At 43.8% G+C, this 18,837-nt stretch overlaps 1 long non-coding RNA gene across 3 annotated transcripts; it reads left to right on the forward strand.

The window, feature by feature from the left end:
- The first annotated feature begins 2,833 nt into the window (after positions 1-2,833).
- LOC115569152 (uncharacterized) lies at positions 2,834-5,288 on the forward strand. Of its 3 annotated transcripts, XR_003981506.1 has the most exons (4): positions 2,834-2,871; positions 3,747-3,821; positions 4,169-4,226; positions 4,380-5,288. It is a non-coding gene; the product is annotated as an uncharacterized LOC115569152 (long non-coding RNA). The 3 variants fall into 3 exon arrangements; XR_003981504.1 differs by lacking the exon at positions 2,834-2,871 and having other exon boundaries at positions 3,504-3,821; XR_003981505.1 differs by lacking the exon at positions 2,834-2,871 and having other exon boundaries at positions 3,504-3,821; positions 4,450-5,288.
- Positions 5,289-18,837: the final 13,549 nt, after the last annotated feature.

Raw genomic sequence — 18,837 nt, forward strand, 5'->3', positions numbered from 1 at the left:
TTTAGCTAGTGGCTCGCTCTCAATCCCCAATCTTCTGGCTAACCCCCAGTCCATTAAACTCTCGTCAGCCCCTGAATCGATTAGCACTTCTACATACCAAACATTGTTTAATTTGATCTTCGTAAGTGTGCGAGGAACCGGCTTAGACGCCTGGACATGACTCACAGCCTGTGATTTCTTGACTGGACAAGAACCGACGAGATGACCAACCCCGCCACAGTAGAAGCATCTACCTTCCTATTGCCGCCTCTGACATTCCTCCGGTGTTAATCGGGCTCGTCCCAGTTGCATGGGCTCCTCATCTGGAACTGCACGGGGGTGCGGATGAGTGTCTGGGGTAGATCGCTGTGGGGTCGGCCATCTTGAAGCAGGTGTGGTAGGTGTTCTCTCCGAGATCTTCGGCTTTGCTTTCCGCCGTCGATTATCAGTCCGAATGGCGAGTGCGATGAGTGCGTCAAGGTCCGTCGGTAAGTCCAAGGAAACGAGAAGATCTTGGATGGATGGGGCCAAACCTTTCAAGAAAACATCATATAATGCTGCATTGTTCCAACCGCTTTCTGCTGCCAGAGTGCGGAAGTGAATGGCGTAATCACACACCGAGTCTTTACCTTGTTTTAGATGGCTCAGTTCTTGGGCCTTTTCTCTACTTGAGCTTACCGGATCGAAGGTTTTGGTGAGTGCCCCTTGAAAACCTGCGAGGGTGTCGCAGACCGTGGATCCCCTGCCCCATTCGGCTGAAGCCCAGGCTTTGGCTCTGCCGGTCAGGTGGGAGACCATGAAGGCAACCTTAGATCGTTCAGTGGGAAAGGCGTGAGGCATTAACTCAAAATGAATAGAGCAGTCAATCAAAAAGGTTTTACATAACCCCGGCTAGTTTACATGTGGCTCCGCCACTGTGCGTGGTGGTCGCTGGAGCGCTGGTTGTGGTCGGAGTCTGAGCTGCAACACCTGATCGAGCAAGCTGTCCCAGTAGATCTTGCAGCTGGGAGGAGAGGTGGCCCAGGTTGGCGGCCATGGCTGTTTGAAACTCCTCCTGGCGACTGAGACGAGCTTCCTGGGTGTGCAGGATCTCCGAAAGCCGTTCTGCCTCTGCTGAGTCCATCCCTGGCCAGAGTATACTGTCAGACTGTGGCAGAAATTTAGGACTCAGATGCAGATAGGCAGTAGTAAAGACAGGCTTTATTTTCAATATAGTATCTCTGAAGACAGAGTGATAAAACAACAGACTGAGAAACACTGAATGTCCAACGGACAATACTAAAACACAAAACACAAAAAGAACAAAAGACGCTCCCGCAGGAGGAAAAGGAATATCTACACTGATCTAGGAAATCATCAAAATAAAAGTCACTCAATCGAGGAAAGCACACCGGCTATAAAATTTACTACTCTGAATAAGCTGAAAAGTTTAATGAACAAAAAGCACTCCAACAGGAGGAAAAGCAAAACGCTATTAAACTGACTTAACAAACAAAAAACAAAAAATTTACAAAATCAAAATCGCTCTTCAACAGAGGAAAACTATATGAGAAAACAAAACTTGACAATACTTAACTTTCGAGACAAGACGAGGCTGTGATTAAGGCTGGATGTATTCGACAGGACGACAGGGGAAGACAAAGACTATATACACATGAGGGGAGGGAGCACAGGTGGAAACAATCAGGGATCAGGGGAGACGCCAGACTGGTGACACAAGAGGAAGGGCAAGTGACCTGAAACGAGAGGAGAGTTACTTTTCAAAATAAAACATGAAATTCACAAGACAAAAAACCCAAGACAGGACATCCCTCACCTGTGACAGTATGTATGTATGTATGTATATATGTATGTATATATATGTATGTATATATGTATATGTATATATATGTATGTATATATATGTGTATATATGTATATATATATATATATATATATATATATATATATATATGTATATATGTATGTATATATATGTATGTATGTATATGTATGTATATATGTATATATGTGTATATATGTATATATGTATGTATATGTATATATGTATATATGTATATGTATGTATATATGTTTATATATGTATATATATGTGTATATATATATATGTATATATATATATAAATATGTACATATGTGTATATGTGTAAGTATGTTTGTATGTATGTATGTATGTATGTATGTATGTAGGGCTGGGCAATATGGACTAATAGTCATATCCCGATATATTTAGGCTGAATATCGATATACGATATATATCCCGATATTTTTATGCAAAGTGAGAGCAAATGTTCAGTCAAAATCAAAGCCAAATATGACATGTGGGTGGGAATTTCGTCATTTTAGGGGCAAGTCCATTTGGCCTTCACTTTTTGTTTTTTGTCAGGGGCACAAAGGCCACTGAGTAAAATTTGTTGATTTACCTTTCAGACTGATACTATAACATCCTAATTTATAATAAGACATGGATTATGTATTAAAATATTTTTTAAATACCAATATCAAGTTAATGTTACATTACAAAACAGTTTTTTTAAGTAGGGTTAGAGTGAGGTGAGTTTTGTGACACTACACTGAATATTAGTGTTACTGAATATTTCTCCCAAATAGAAATTCCCCCAAATTATGGCAAAGCACATTTTTTTCTAAACAAAATTTTTTTAGAAAAACCAGCAGGAGACCACTGATGTGTGGAATGATTTTGGTGGCACTACACTCTGAATAATAGTGAAGTTATTGAATATTTTTTGTAGTTTCTCTTTTCAGTGTTGCACTTTGTAGACGGTCCCTGCGCCCTCGTCTCACAGACGGCTGACCATGCAGACCAGAGTTAATGTCCAGACGCTCGTTTTGATGAAAATACGGTTGTAGCTCGTTGTCTACCTCACTACGGTAGGAAAGAGCCGTCGTTTGTGTTTTAACAAGGTTTCACTTATGAGTTATTGATCCGGGAAGTTCGAATCTGTGAATATATTTCCAACTTTACCGGACTAAATCCTACCACATACGTCAGTTACGTATCATGTCAAAACCGGCTGAGCTCGCTCGCTGTGCTGTAAGTTTCGTTCTTCTGTTTTGAGACGCTGCTGCTGTTTGAGAGGCTTTCACGTGAGATCATCGTGATGATGAGACTCCACCTGCGCGAACCGCGAACTCACTGAAGTTACTGTGAGTGACTACTGTGCACTCAGGTGGCTGCAAGACAAGCTCGCTACGCTGTCCGGTGGCCGTGCGATGATATTTTTTCACGGGGTATCAAGGCCAAAGTGCGGGGCAACGGCGGCCACCAAAGTGTTTGTTGAAGAGTGCCGGAGTGTCTGTTCCAGCCCCTCCCCTCTCTGTGCATGAAGGAGGAGGGGCGGGGGGAGCAGTGCAGAGAGCTCCGGGTCAGCGGTTTGCCCGGAGCAAGGACCACAGCGCAAATTTGAACTATATCGATGTATGCGATATGGTCTAATTCCATATCACATTTAAAAAATATATCGATATAAGTTTTATATCGATATATCGCCCAGCCCTATATGTATGTATGTACATATATACATGTGCATATATGTGCGCACAGGTGAGCAAAACTTTGTTAAAATAAATCTCTACTGGGCGCGGTTTAGCTGTTTTGGTAGAGCGAGCATCCCATGTGCTGAGGCTCTGCAGCGGACCCGGGTTCGACTCCCGGCCTGGGTCATTTTGCTGCATGTCACTCCCCCTCTACATGGTATGTTTAAGAAATGTCAATGATCTGATGATTTGTTCTGGTTGTATATAAGAAGGTGGATGAAAGGTTCAAGAAAAAGGACGAAGAAATGTGGCAAGAGGACAAGGTCATTGGGGAGGAGGACTTTGTGAGTAAAATTTAAAAGAATAAGCTAATGCATGTCTCCGTTTTATGATTTAGAATATGATGTTAAGATGACAGAACTGTAAACAGATGTGGGGTCCATACAAAGATGTGGGCTCACAGGACATGACTGCACTAAGATGTTTTGTTTGATAGTGTCAAGATGAGTGTGACACAACACCATGTACTTCACATTCTGATGAGGCATGAGAGCGTGGACAGATGGTTTGTGAGTGAGGACACAGACACAGACCTCGAGACCATTGAGAGGGAGTTTGTGAACAGTCAAATATCATGTTATGTTTATTTCGATTTAAACAATTTTGTGTTTGTGTTCTGTGTTCCAAACAGAAAGAAAGTCAAGTGCTGGATCGATAAAAATGATGTGAAAGCCAGGGAACAGTCAAAGGTAAGCAGCAATATTGCTATAATGTCAAGTGTATTTCTTATTCATGATTTAATTCACACCAAATTAGATAATGAAAACTAAAATCATGCAGAAGATGTGTGGATCTTGGTAGATTTCACTGGACTATGGTTTGCTGATTCTCCCTACTTTCAGAGAGAGCTGAGGACTCAGTGATTTACCTGCAATATTTTCCCTCCTCCTCTTTCTTCAACTGTTTTTGCAGCTCAGAGTTCTCTCGAGGGTGAACTACTTTTCTATGTTTATGTAAATTGGTGGTGTTACCACAGTGGTGAATGACTTTCCTGCACACGTGTGGATGTGAATAAAGTCCACACAGCGTTACCTGCGAAACGTTGAGCCGACATCATCGAACCCACTTGTTTAGTTTGGACGATGCAGGAAACATGTTTTTGAAATGAGTCAATGCTTTATTTGTTATTATGTGATTGCTGAGAGTATTTAGCATTACTGTCATGAATATCTGCCTAAAAGAAATTGGAATATTTCTTTAAAACAGAGAAGAATGCACTGAGATAAGTTGAATCGCACTTTAGTTTTTGAATCGTCTTTTTTGTTTTGCATTTACAGCATTTACAACATACTTAGCCTGTGCATTTTCATCCTGCTTACTTCAATTTTTGATCCATAGATATCTGTTAAATTATGGTTACTCCGAAGAATGCAGGGTTTAGCCTTATTTGTTATGAATGTGATTGTTTTGTTTCATATTCAATCAAACAAAAAAGTACTTTGATTTCTTTATTTAGATTCACTCCTCATACAGGCTTGAGGTCAAGCAAAGTACAGTGTTACCAAGGGTGTGCTATGTTTACTCTGAAAGGCAGTGCACTTTGGAATTTATACCATATTACTTTATTTTGGTGCACTCAGGTTATGTCTGGGTAGGCCTACTCAAAAGAGAACTTGATTTTGTATTGTTTGGCAATGTTTACTGTGAGCTGTCAGTGTTCTGTTTTATATGATGTGATGGCTCAGACATTCACAATGTCTTCAACTGATGATTTTGTATCCTGCAGATGCACGTGTGTAATAAAGCATATACTTTTCTGTACTCCTTGAAATCTTTTGTTTTTTGGCTGAGTGGCTTGGTTCCCTTCGTTTTAATTAATTGTTGAAGTGTGAGTATATAAAGCGGGGAACGGGCCGTAACTTTTTTTTCGCAACTTTGACTTACTCTTACAACTTTATTGCAACGAAATGCTTAAAAACACTGCAACTTTGATCAGAACTTTTCAGAAAAGCTGCCGTAAATTTGATGCCACTTGGAGATCGACTCAGTTTTTTGCATTAAAGGCTCTTGAGGCTAGATTATGAGCCTTTACATATTGAGAAGCTGGTCTTGAGTGACAGCTAGAAATTTGGGGTCAATTTTTGGGCACGTCCTGATGTGGTAGATATACAAGTCATTTGTCCTAGGGCCACCATAAATGTCAGTTTTTACAAAAGCTAGTACAATACACTTATATTTGGCTGAACAGACCTTGGTCATTGTCGTAGTTGTGATGTAAAATAAACAGACTATGTCTGGAGCCACGGTTCTTTATTACTGCTAACCATCAGCACACAGCATTCAGCACCTGACAACCAACTCCCACGGACACACCCCCCAGGACCCCTGTGCCGCTCGATGGGCTGCCCAAACTCGTGCCTGGCATAAAACAATGCCAACATTTATTCAAATGTTACATCCTCCTCTTTTTGAAAGAAACCAACAATGGCTAGATTTGTGCATGAAACAATTAAGAATATTGCAACAACTAGCGTATCAATGAGGTAAGTAAACCTGGTATACTTCAGACTGGATCTTGAAATATATGTTCTGAATAACCATATTAGATATGGTGTCAATTCCAAATGCTGCATCAGCACAACTTTCAACAAGATACAAATAATATACAATACTATTGTGACACTATGATGTCATTAGTTCCTGAGTCAGACAACAATCTGTATGTAAACACTGACGTTAACATTAACATTTTCAATATAATCTTTACACACTATGAGATCATTTCAGTTTTAACCTTATCTCTCTTTCTTGGAAACATATTACATGAACAGCAATATTATCAGTTAACATATTCCATGAACATTCTTTTTTTTTTTTTGCATAGGGCAGCGATCCGCCTACACCCTTTACAGTTAGTTACAGATCCATCATGGATCGTGTCTTGACCTCTCGGCCTGACTTGGTGTGGTATGAAGCTGTGTTGGTCAAGAGCTCTGGTGTGTGTGTGTTAGGTAAGGATGGTGCTTCTTTGTGTGTGTTTTCTTCAGGTGAGCATGGAGTATGTTCTTTGTGTTCTGTGTCTGCTGAGCTGATCCCGTTGTCAGGACAGTCCTCTGTGGTCGTCCGGAGATGCCTGAGGTTGCGACGATACATTTGTCCATCATGTGTGCGCAGGATGTATGACCGTTCTGTGTCAGCTGGCTGGATGATGACTGCAGGCTTCCAGCGGCCCTGTTCCTGGACTCTCACACATTCCCCACTGTGCAGCGGAGGCAATGGCTTGGATGATGTGTCGTAATACCTCTTTTGATACTGTTGTCTCTGCTGCCATTTTGCGTGTCCATCTTTGTAGCTGACGATCTCAGGTTGCAGTTGACTCTTGGTGCTCGGCAAGACTGATCTGAGCCTGCGACTCATTAGCAGTTGTGCAGGAGACCTGAAATTGTCAACTGGCATGTTGCGGTATTCAAGGAGACTGAGATAGGGGTCTCGTCCATTCGCTCTGGCTTTATCCATGAGTGATTTTGCTGTTTTTACAGTCCTCTCAGCAAGGCCATTACTTTGAGGGTAATGTGGACTTGCTGTGGTGTGTTTGAATTCCCAGGTCTGAGAGAATGTTTCAAACTCTTTGGACGCATATTGGGGGCCATTATCTGAAACTACAACTTCAGGAATCCCATGCCTGGCGAAAGCTGCTTTTAGTTTGTGTATGATAGATGACGAGGTGGTGCTGGTGATTCTGTCTAGTTCAAAGAATCTACTGTAGTAGTCAACTGTGATGATATAATTCTCACCTCGCCATGAGAAGATGTCTGTCCCAACCACCTGCCACGGTCTGTCTGGGATGCGATGAGGGATCATGGGCTCTTTTGTGTTTGCTGGCAAGTGCTCTTGACATGTGCTGCATTTTTTCACCATCGTCTCTATACACTTGGACATTCCGGGCCAGAACATGATGTCCCGGGCTCTTTGCTTACATTTATCGATGCCCATGTGCCCTGTGTGAACCTTCTGTAGCATGCGTGTCGGAGGCTGGTAGGAATTACGATCTTTTCACCTTTGAAGAGTATTCCATCCATTCTGCTCAGCTCATCTCTGTAATTCCAAAACTCCCTCACGCTCTGTGGGCAGTTTCTTCTGTCATCAGGCCACCCAGCCTGAATCACTTTCCCCAGCAGTGTGAGCTGTTCTTCCTTCTCTGTCTCCACACGGATCTCCTCCAGTCTGTCATCACTCACCATCATGCTGCTGAAGACCGTGTGTACTTGTACATCCATCCCCTCACTGAGGCTGGTGTCGTGGTAGACGAGTGACTTTCTTGACAGCGTATCAGCTACAGGGATATCTTTGCCGGGATGGTGGGTGATAGTGAAACTGTATTTCTGTAGCTGGAGGATCATCCTCTGAAGCCTGGGGGGAGCTGCAGCCAGTGGCTTCTTCATGATCGACTCCAAGGGCTTGTGGTCTGACTCAACACAGACATGTCTTCCATATACATAGTGATGAAAACGCTTGAATCCAAACAACACAGCATACATTTCTTTTTCGATCTGTGCATAGTTCACCTCTGTTTCTGTGAGAGCCTTTGAAGCATAACTGATGGGCCTACCTTCCTGTAACAGCACGGCACCTAAACCACGTTTAGACGCATCCACCTGAAGGCTGAGCTCTTTAGGATCAAAATAGGAGAGGACTGGCCCTGGCTCTCTGGTGATGATGTCCTTCATTTTTTGGAATGCTGTGTCATGTTGTTTGTCCCATAGGAACTCACTGGACTGCTTCAGCATCTGGCGCAGAGGTGCATTTATTTCAGACAGACCAGGCGCAAACTTTGCTAGGTAGTTTACCATTCCCAGCACAGTTTCTAGCTCTGCCCGGTTTCTCGGCGGCTCCATCATCTTAATGGCGGCGACCTTTGCTGGGTCTGGTTTTATGCCTTGAGCTGAGAGGAGGTGGCCAAAATAGCTCACTTCAGTAGCTCCGATGACACTTTTCTCAGGGTTCAGTCGGACCCCTCTCTCTCGTGATCTCTGCAGCATGGCGTGGAGGTTTCTGTCATGTTCCTCTCTGGTTGCAGCAAAAACGAGGATGTCATCAACAATAGCAACCACACCCTCAAGGCCCTGGTAAGTCTCGTCAATCTGTCTTTGAAACTCGTCTTGTGCTGAAATCAATCCGAAGGGAAGCCTCAGAAAACGGTAGCGTCCGAATGGCGGGTTAAATGTAGTCAGCTTGGAGGATTCAGTGGTGAGTTTGATGGCCCAGTATCCTGAACGTGCATCTAACACACTAAAGTGCTTTGCACCTGTCAGCTTTGGAGTCACATCCTCCAGCGTTGGTAATGGGTAATGCGGCCTTTTGATAGCTTTGTTCAGGTCTCTGGGATCGAGGCAGACCCGAAGCTTCCCCGTGCGTGGCTTCTCAACTACCACTAATGCATTAACCCATTCTGATGGCTCAGTTACCTTGGCAATAATCTCGGTGTCCTCCATGTGCTGCAGTTCCTTTTGAAGGCGGCTGCGCAGAGCTATGGTGACTTTCCTTGGGGGGCATACCACAGGTGTAGCAGATGGGTCAAGGTGAATGGTGCATTCTCCTGGGAATAAGCCGATCCCCTTGAAAACATCAGAAAACTCCTCTCTGATGGATTTCTGATCCACTGGTGCATTGATGGATAACACTAGCTTTATTAAGTCCAAATCAAGGCATGCATTCAGGCCCAAGACTGGTGGTGCTTTCGTGTTCACTACATAAAAGTCCAACATCATGCTGCAGTCCTTGTACGCACAGTGCATTTTGCACATGCCTTTAACAACAAGTGGCTGTCCACCATACCCGGTCAGTGTGCGTGATGTAGGCTGCAGCTGTAGCTTGCATGTGGTCTTCAACTGGTGGAACACACTCAGGGGAATAACGTTAACCTGTGCACCAGTATCTAGCTTAAATTTGAGATCTGTGCCCTGTTTTCCCAACTTAATATTCGCAACGGCTTGCTCAGATTCTGATAAATGTCCATTCTTTGTAACAGCATCAATGAAAAGTTCGTCTGTCTCATCGGCTGCATGGCTGTCACTCACTGCATGCACTGATCTTGCTTTTATGGATTTACAGACCTTGGCGAAGTGATTTAATTTGGCACACTTGGCACATTGTTTACCTCTGGCAGGACAGTGACCGCTGTCCCGATGTGCTTTGTTTCCACAGTATCCACAGTTTCTGCCATGGTCTTTACTTGGGCCGTTCGGCTTTGAGTCCGTCTAATCGTGACTGTAGCGGGCTCCTCTCGCTCCCTCCTTCGCTGTGTGCTGTCGCCTGTGCACCGCGTGCACAACCTGTTCGCGCGTGCTGCTCATCGCGCTATTTTCAATGGCGCGCATCTGTGCTATAGCTAGCTCATGGGATCTTGCAATGTCCATAGCTTTGTCCAGTGTTAACGCTGATCCCACACTCAGAAGCTTCTCCCTCACTTTGGGCGAATGTATGCCAAACACAATGCGATCGCGGACCATTTCCTCCTCATTAGCATAGTCACAGTCCTTCACCAACAACTTTAGCTCTGTAGCAAACTGCTCCAGGGTTTCATTCGCGCCTTGAACCTTTTCATTAAATCTGTACCTGGCAAAGATCGTGTTCTTCTTTGGCATAACATACTCCTCGAAGCGGTCATAATACGTTGTGAGCTCCTTTGCGGCATCCTCTGTTAATGCCCACGTGTTGAAGATGTCTCTCCCCTTTTCTCCAACCCACAGGAGTAGGTAGCTGCACTTCTCAGCCTGATTCTTGCTCCGCAGCGGTCCCGTGAACATCAGCTGCACATGCTGTCTAAACTTTTTCCACTCTCCAGGTAGGTTCGACGAATCCCAATTTATCTTCGGCGAGGGTACTCCGGCGATATCCATATTTATTCTGACACCATGTCGTAGTTGTGATGTAAAATAAACAGACTATGTCTGGAGCCACGGTTCTTTATTACTGCTAAACATCAGCACACAGCATTCAGCACCTGACAACCAACTCCCGCGGACACACCCCCCAGGACCCCTGTGCCGCTCGATGGCCTGCCCAAACTCGTGCCTGGCATAAAACAATGCCAACATTTATTCAAATGTTACAGTCATATACTTGAAAAGTCTGTTAGTCATATGATGCAGAGACTGGCCAATGGCTTGTTTCAGCTTCTCAGGTCTCAGCCAGTGGGCAGATGGCCTTTGCTGTTCCCCAGGGGCGTCGCTAGGAGTGCAAAACATCCGGGGCTTTAGCCCTGAGCAGTGATGCCTCAGTTACCCTGAAAAAGTAATCTGATTACTGATTACTCCTTAAAACTCACTTGAAGCTTGATAGTACTTTGTCGCCAGCACAGAGTTTACAACAAACATTAATATTCTCATCTTTAGCTGAGAGGAATTAAAAATAATGACTATATTTCCAGCTAGAAAACGCCGCATTTCTCTCCTCCCTCCATTGTTGTCGTGTTTGTGTCGCTGCGTGGTGTTACACGTGAGTTGTGCTCGTGCTGAAATGTGACTTGTTGCAAACGTGACATCACTCCCCGCGACAAGAAGAAAGCAAAAATATACATTTTTACTGAGGAAAAAACAATAAGTAACTTTAATCTGGTTACTGGTTTGGAAATATTAACGTGTTAGATTACTCGTTTCTGAAAAGTGGTCAGATACCGGCATCACTGCCCGCAGATAGTCTTTTTTAACGGGGTCCGGGGAAATTTCGAAAATTTCGAAAATTAGGCTGTTTAAAGATGCAATTTCAACATAGTTTGAGAAGGAAAGGAAGGGGTCCTCATCGTCATATTTTAATCACTAATAAAGCTAATTTTCCCTCACTAGGCCTACAGAGTAATGTTACGTTTAAGATATTATAGCCAAGACCTGCGCTGTGTGTGCATAGGCTGTTAGAGCAGGTAGAACATTCCCTATTATAATTTCTTGGCTTCACTGTCTATCTGCATCAGGCCTACAGGAGGCTTTGTAGGGTATTAAGAGACAAATATCGTCATTTAACATCGTCAATAAACCCACAAACGTAATAAAAATCTGCAGCATTTCAACCACAAATGTAGCCTAATACATTTTCCACAAGAGCCGCTGCCTACTACAAACGTAACAAACGATTTCCCACACATGTAATAACTGTTACGTTTGCAGGGATTTCTTTGTGGGGACGTGAAAATCTTTATTGTAATAACTTCCCACAAATTTAATAATACAATGAATAATGGTCGGGGTGGTTGTTGTTTGTTTGTTTGCCCATACACCTACTAAAACTACTGACCGTGGGTGCAAAATCCAGCTGCTGACTCTCCGCTGTCACACAGCGGATCCCCCCGTGACCAAAGTGTCAGTTGGACTTCAGAGGAGCCGGAATACAACACTACTAGAACTGCCGTAAGCGGTCATTTGGACCGCTAGATTTAAACTCTATAATCTGTCATGTAAATACCCAACTGAGGGATGAATGCATTCATTGTGTCATGATATATTTTTTTTAAAAACTAAATAACGAATTAACACCAAAGTGTACATTTTAATAAGTTTAATTATAATTAAACTTAGTTCTTTCGTTTTTTAAATGTAGGCCTATATTTATCAATATTCATCGCACATAGTAAACCGTAATTATTGTATATTTACACACGATTTTAATAGAGAAAGCTCAGAACAAGAAAATTAACTATTAAAAGTAACTTCTTTGATTATGAAACATTTTATTTTAACACTTAATAATATATAATATAATAAAAATAATAATAATCGAAAAAGCTGGAAACGAGCTGATCTAAAACAAAGACAAACAAAGAGCCGTTGTGATCACTGGTCACAGTCTACAGATTACCTCCGCTCTCGCACAGTTCCACACGGGCTTGTGGCATTTCAAGTGTCCGACGTTTGGTTCCGTTTGCAGTTCTTTTGGACCGGCACTGCCTCGGTGTCTGTGTCAGCGAAGATGGCCAGTGGCGGTCTTCTATAACAGGGGTTCTCAACCTTTTGCAAGCTGGGCCCCCCCAAAGCTGGTTCATTGCAGTTGGCCCCCCCCCCCCACACACACACACACACACACAGGGCCCATGAAGGAAGAAGAAAAATCAAAACAAAAACAGCTGTCCAGAATTGCCACAGGCCCTGTTTTCGTGAATGAAATATCTGGGGGCGGGTCGGTAAGGTGACGCTGAGTGGCCTTGATGCCTGTCAGTCATGATGAGTCGCGTCTCTTCACCTCTCTGCTGTGTCTGCAGCTGTGCACTGTGCTGCATGTCTCTCTCCCCGGCCGGGACAGTTATTATACCGTAAAATACCAAATAATAGTCGGGGCGTTTATTTGTTTCAATCACTGAACAGACCAGGCATTTATTTGGGACAGGCATTTAATTCCTTCCTCTCACAAATCCGGAATGAAAATGTCACAAATTTCTCCAGCTTCTCTGTGAATTCTCTGGCATCCTTCTGCAAGTGAAGTTGTTGCAGCGGAGGAAACGATTCAACCAACCATTACTCGCTGCAAACTCCTCATCTCTGCTGTCACTCACGGTGGCGGACATTTATTTTGCCCTGATCATTTTGTGGGACACTCTCTCGTGGCGTGCCCGTTTTCTGATAACTCATCCCCGCATGTTTATCTCAGGCTCCTCGCTAGCCTTCTTCCTCCCTCCAGCAGGCAGCCTGGCCCTGCTGCTGTCCTCCTCGGACAGACGCTGAAGCTCAGTTTGATTTTTTCATCATCTCTCACTCTCTTGGGGTCGACAGAGAAACGTCTAGCGGCACTCCCGAGTTTTCCTCTGCATATTTTACGACAGAAAGTTTGAATTTCAAGTCGTACTTTTTATTTTTTGCTGCACCGGAGCCATGGCGATCATTAATGTGATGCTGACTGACAGGAAGCAAGCACAATATGTGAAGAAGGCGAAGAAGAAAAACGTGCAGTGTCAGTGGTCACGTCTTCTTTCTTGATTTAAAAAAAATAAATGAATTAGACCCGGCATTTATTTGGTTATTTATCAAAATATACACCTGCACTCTGCGTTTAAAGGGACTGTGGTTAATTGAAACCCGGCTATTATTTGGTAATATAAGGTACATTCACACCCCTCTCTGTAAGCCTGAGCTGGGACGGCGGCGGCCATGCGCAGCCTGGACGCGGAGTGCTGTGTGTCTCCTCTCTGCTCTGACTGCAGGCTGGACTGCTGCGCGAGGTACTGAGAGACTGACCGCCTGTGAGTGCTTTTGGACGGGGGAGGGACTCACGGCAGCTCCCGCTGCTCGTCGAGCATAGTAACTGCAGAGTGATACGTGCTTTCAGGTCAGAGTCTCCAAACACCACAAAAGTTTCCAGTAACACCAGTAAAAGATAGATTTGTCGGTAGACGCTTTTGACATAAAAATCGCCAGAAGGATGATTTGTTTGTGTGTTTAATAGTCCAACCACTTGCATGTCGACATGGGGGGAATTTTCGTGATTTTTTTTTTCCTCCCATCCTGTAACCTACTCGCGCCCCCCCTGGAGAGTGTCCGCGCCCCCCCAGGGGGGCGGGCCCCACCGGTTAAGAACCACTGTTCTATAACATCCTCGACCTGACTGAGATCAATGCCCGCATCTTATTCAAGGAAAGGAGGAAAGTCCTGCAGCAGCTGGCAGAGGAGCTGAGGGCAGAATACATGGAGGGGAAAGAGGCCGCGGCAGTCGGCACAAGGTGGGCAGCAGCGGAAGCAACCACCGCAGCAGCAGACACGGAGACGGAGGCAGTGCCGGTCCGAAAGAGCTGCAAACGGAACCAAACGTCGGACACTTGTGTGGTATCTGTGAGGAGATCGGAGGTAATCTGTGACCAGTGATCGCAACGGCTCTTTTTTCGTTTTACATCAGCTCGTTTTCAGCTTTTTCTATTATTATCATTATTTTATTATATATTATTAAGTGTTAAAATAAAATGTTTCATAATCAAATAAGTTACTTTTAATAGTTAATTTTCTTGTTCTGAGTTTTCTCTATTAAAATCGCGTGTAAATATGCAATAATACGGTTTACTATGTGCGATGACATGAATGTTGATAAATGTATAATTAAACTTATTAAAATGTACACTTTGGTGTTATTTCGTTTTGGGTTTTTTTGTTTTTTTTTAAATATCATGACACAATGAATGCATTCATCACTCAGTTGTGTATTTACATGAGGGAATATAGGATTTAAATCCAGCGGTCCAAATGACCGCTTACGGCCGCATGTTGAATTCCGGCTCCTCTGATGTCCAACTGACACTTTGGTCCAATCAGAAACATGATTTGTCCGGATCTAACTCTAGTGTTGTGGAAAGCGCATTGTTATGCCCTAACCAAGATATCGATCATTAAGATTAATTGGATCAGATCTGACTGGAATGAACCCGCCACAGTGATAAACTGATTCAGTTCACCCGCCAGCACACAAACTCACCCGCATTTGGCGGTGGCGGGTTTAATTTCCATCCCTGTTATAAACGCTGCAGTGGTACTAAACAGTAGGCTAAAGGGGCGTTCAGACCGAACGCGATAGACGCGAATGGAGCGGCAACTCTACATTGAAAATCAATGTAAATGGCGCGATGACACGCGATTCAGGCGACGGCGGCGCGAATGGAGCGTCTGGCGCGGCGCGAATGAAGCGTCTGAAGCGTCTGAAGCGTCTGGAGCGTCTGGCGCGGCGCGCATGAAGCGTCTGAAGCGTCTGGCGCGGTGCGAATAAAGTTGAAAATATCCAACTTTTCAAGCGGCATCGCGCCGCGACATCCAATCAGCGACGAGTTCAAGCCGACGACGTCACTTCCATCACGTACGGTTGTTTACGGTTGGCAACGATGGAGGAGAAGCTAGTTGTAGCTGTGTGTGGGCACCCAGTGCTGTACGACACCGCAACTCACCTCAGACAGATGGACAGGCGCTCCGCAGCTGAGATGGAGTGCCTGTAGTTGGTGTCCAGGCGGGAGATCCTGGCACCAACCCGAGCTAACAGGTCCTCGAACTGGGCTCCGGTCAGCCTGAGGTACCGATGGAACCGGTCGTCATCCAGACGGAGCTCCTGGAGGAGACAGTGACATTCCCCCAACTCCGTGTGTCTCCGGAGGACTTCATGAATCCAGACACGACGGCGGGTGGTTTTCCGGTGTTTCTGGGACAGCAGGTACAGTGCAGCATCGGTGGTGATATCAGCCATAATAGACGTGGAAAGACAGCGGGTTGAGAAATACCGGTTCAAAAATGAGCGGGCAAGCGCGAATGACGCGAATGAAGCGAATGACGCGAATGAAGCGAATAGTCCAAAATGATCACGGGGCGCGAATGGAGCGTCTGGCGCGGCACGAATTAAGCGTCTGAAGCGATTGTATTCGCGTCTGTCGCGTTTGGTCTGAACACCCCATAATAGACGGCTCTGGTCATATCAGTGACGCATAGAGGGGGAAAAAATAACACTGATGTTGAATTTGCAACAAATTATTCGGACTCTGGTGACAATGTCGCATTTGAGGCTGCTGGCCGTTCGATATGCAGCCACATAAAAACCTTTCACCATTAGACAATTATATTAGATTTCTTTTTTTTTTTTCAAAGCACAGAGATCCGGGGCTATTCCCAAAACATCCGGGGCTATAGCCCCGAATGCCCAGGTCTAACGACGCGCCTGCTGCTCCCTATCACATTACAACTATTTATTCAACCTAGCACCATACCAAGTGCACAGATCATTTAGAGGAGAGCTGCCATTAAAGGGCGTGGCTGGTGGCCGTATCTGACTCAAGGGCTATTCATGTCAGATGCCAAACCAGAGGAAGCAGGGTAGACGTTCGGATTCAGGCAGTTAGAAACAAGGCCAGTCTCCTCACCACCAGCTCAATAAATCCTTAATTAAATGCACACTCTTTAAGCAACCTTTTGATGACATGAATTCTTCACATATGTGCAGATGTTTTAACAAAGGATGCGTGTACTTGTGCAAGCAAGATCATTCATTTTAAACTGTTATTTATGCTTTTTTGTCACTTTTGTGTGTGTTCGTGTTTTTTTTTAGAGTAGCTTTTCTTCTTCTTCTTTGTTGTGTCATAGTGTGTATGTTTGTGCTGCTCTGACACAAAATTTTCCATTGGGGATAATTTGATTCTGTTTTATCGTATTGCATTATCTTCAGTACATGATAAATCAAAATAAGATAAATAAAAATAAAGAAAATAAAGAAATCAATAAACAATTAATGATAATGAATACATACACTAAAAAATGCTTCATATATTAATCGACTTGCCAAGCACCTGCAAAAGGTCCATCTACTTGAGGTATGTATTTTAAGTTGTGTGGTCCCTGTGTGTTTTTCATTTGGTGGGGCAGCTCTAGATTCATACATACGTACATACATACATACAGACATACAGACATACAGACATACAAACATACACCTATGGAATATGATTGGGCATCCAATCTGTTATATTGTGAGGTTCATGGACTACACAGCAGTGGTCAGATGCATCATTAACAATGAGTTTGGCTACACACAGGAAGTCCTGGAGGGTTGGTGCAGAAAAAAACAACCTCTGCATCAAAATGAAGAAGACAAAGGACATGATCTTGGACTTCAGAATGGACAGACACCTCCCGTCCTCCCCTGCAATGGCCTCCTGCATCACAAAGGCCCCACCCTGCACACACAGTTTGCCCCCTGCAATCAGACAGGAGGCTTCATTAAGAGCAGGACCGCAAGAATGAGGAACAGCTTCTACCCTGAGGCTGGTTAGACTGTAGCCAAGCTGCTACCTGAAACTGTCACTACCTCATATAATATTGGCAGACAATATATTTGCACATTGCACAGTGAACTGCTCATTTGCACAAGATGAATGTGTAATGACAATAAAGACTCTTTACTTTCTATTACTTCTTTTACTTTTTTCTTTACAAATTGTTTATTTTTTTATGTGTCCAGGCCTGCAGAAGCATTTTAAAATTTGGTATGAACATGCCAAGAACAAAAACTGTAAACAATGACCATTATGGATTCACAGTTCTTGTCAACTTTTGGATAGAGATCGTCACAATCAAATAGCAAAAACTAAAAAAGAGATCAGTCTTTTCTACCCATACATCTACCATGCCGTCACATGTCTGGAAGTGAGTGAATTCATCCAGCAGGGCCTCTAACTCTCAAATAACATTTTTAATGAGCAGATAGTCTTTCCTTCACTGGTTCACAAGCACCCCATGTCTTTGTCCATTTTACACCTCCGTGCCATGCTTGTTGTGCATGTTGAATTCATGTACATCATTTTGTGTTGTCATCACCAGAGGAGGCTCGTCCATAGAGGCAGAGGAGGTTGGTCCTCCTCTATTTTTGAGAGGCAAGAGGAAGATCCATTTTTTTTTAAAGAAAGAATAACTGGTTGAAATAAATCATTACCAAATCTCAGTATCATTTATAAAATATTATTTATATATTATATCATAAAAAAAAAGTTTCTTCTTTGGAAGAAAATCCACTTAAAACGGTTGAACAGCGACAGCAGCAGACGGAGCAGACAGAGCAGTCTGTGAGAGGAGCAGGGAGCAGGAAGGTGGGGGCTAGAGGAGGACGGAGGGCTTCTGTCCTCCGTGGGAGGGATCTCCTTTCATTCATTAATGCGTTTAAGATTTTTTCATGCTGATCTATGATTGGCTAAGACACGTAAAATGACGCGCTAAGGGAGGACGTCCTCCCTTACCAATCAGCAACCAGAATACAAGATTGACAGCAGGTTGGTCCAATAACAGTTCCCAAATTTAATTCTCACATTTATACAGCCGTAAACAAAAAAATACTTCTATGTACCGTATTGACCCGAATATAGGACGAGGTTTTTTTTCGATTAAAATTATATAAAAAAGTGGGGTCGTCTTATAATCGGGGTCTAACCGTTAACACATGCTGATAGTTGTCTGTGTCGCTACACGACCGCAACAGCAGAGGGCGCCAGCTTATTGTAGAGACGTCACTGACACTGTGGCTGCGGTTATCTGTCAATCACAGCGGAGAAGAAGAAGTGACAGGAGATGAAAAATGGAGAGACGTGGTGATTTAACGCATAGACATATATACATGTATATATATGACATATATACATGTATATATGTCTATGATTTTACGGAGCAAAGTGGATCAAGTGTGGCAAGTTGACAGAGATCAATGATCAATACAGCGGAGGCGCCAAACAACTGTCAGCCAGCCAAGAAATATGGAGTTTCGTTGTGTAACGTCCGAAGATGGCGGGTCCAAAAAGATCGTCTGAAAACGCTAACAGTAAGAGAAAAGCTTATCGTGGTCCTCTAAGCGGCCGCTTCCAAGAGACTG

This window comes from Sparus aurata, chromosome 18 (assembly GCF_900880675.1).
Source record: "Sparus aurata chromosome 18, fSpaAur1.1, whole genome shotgun sequence".
NCBI lineage: Eukaryota > Metazoa > Chordata > Actinopteri > Spariformes > Sparidae > Sparus > Sparus aurata.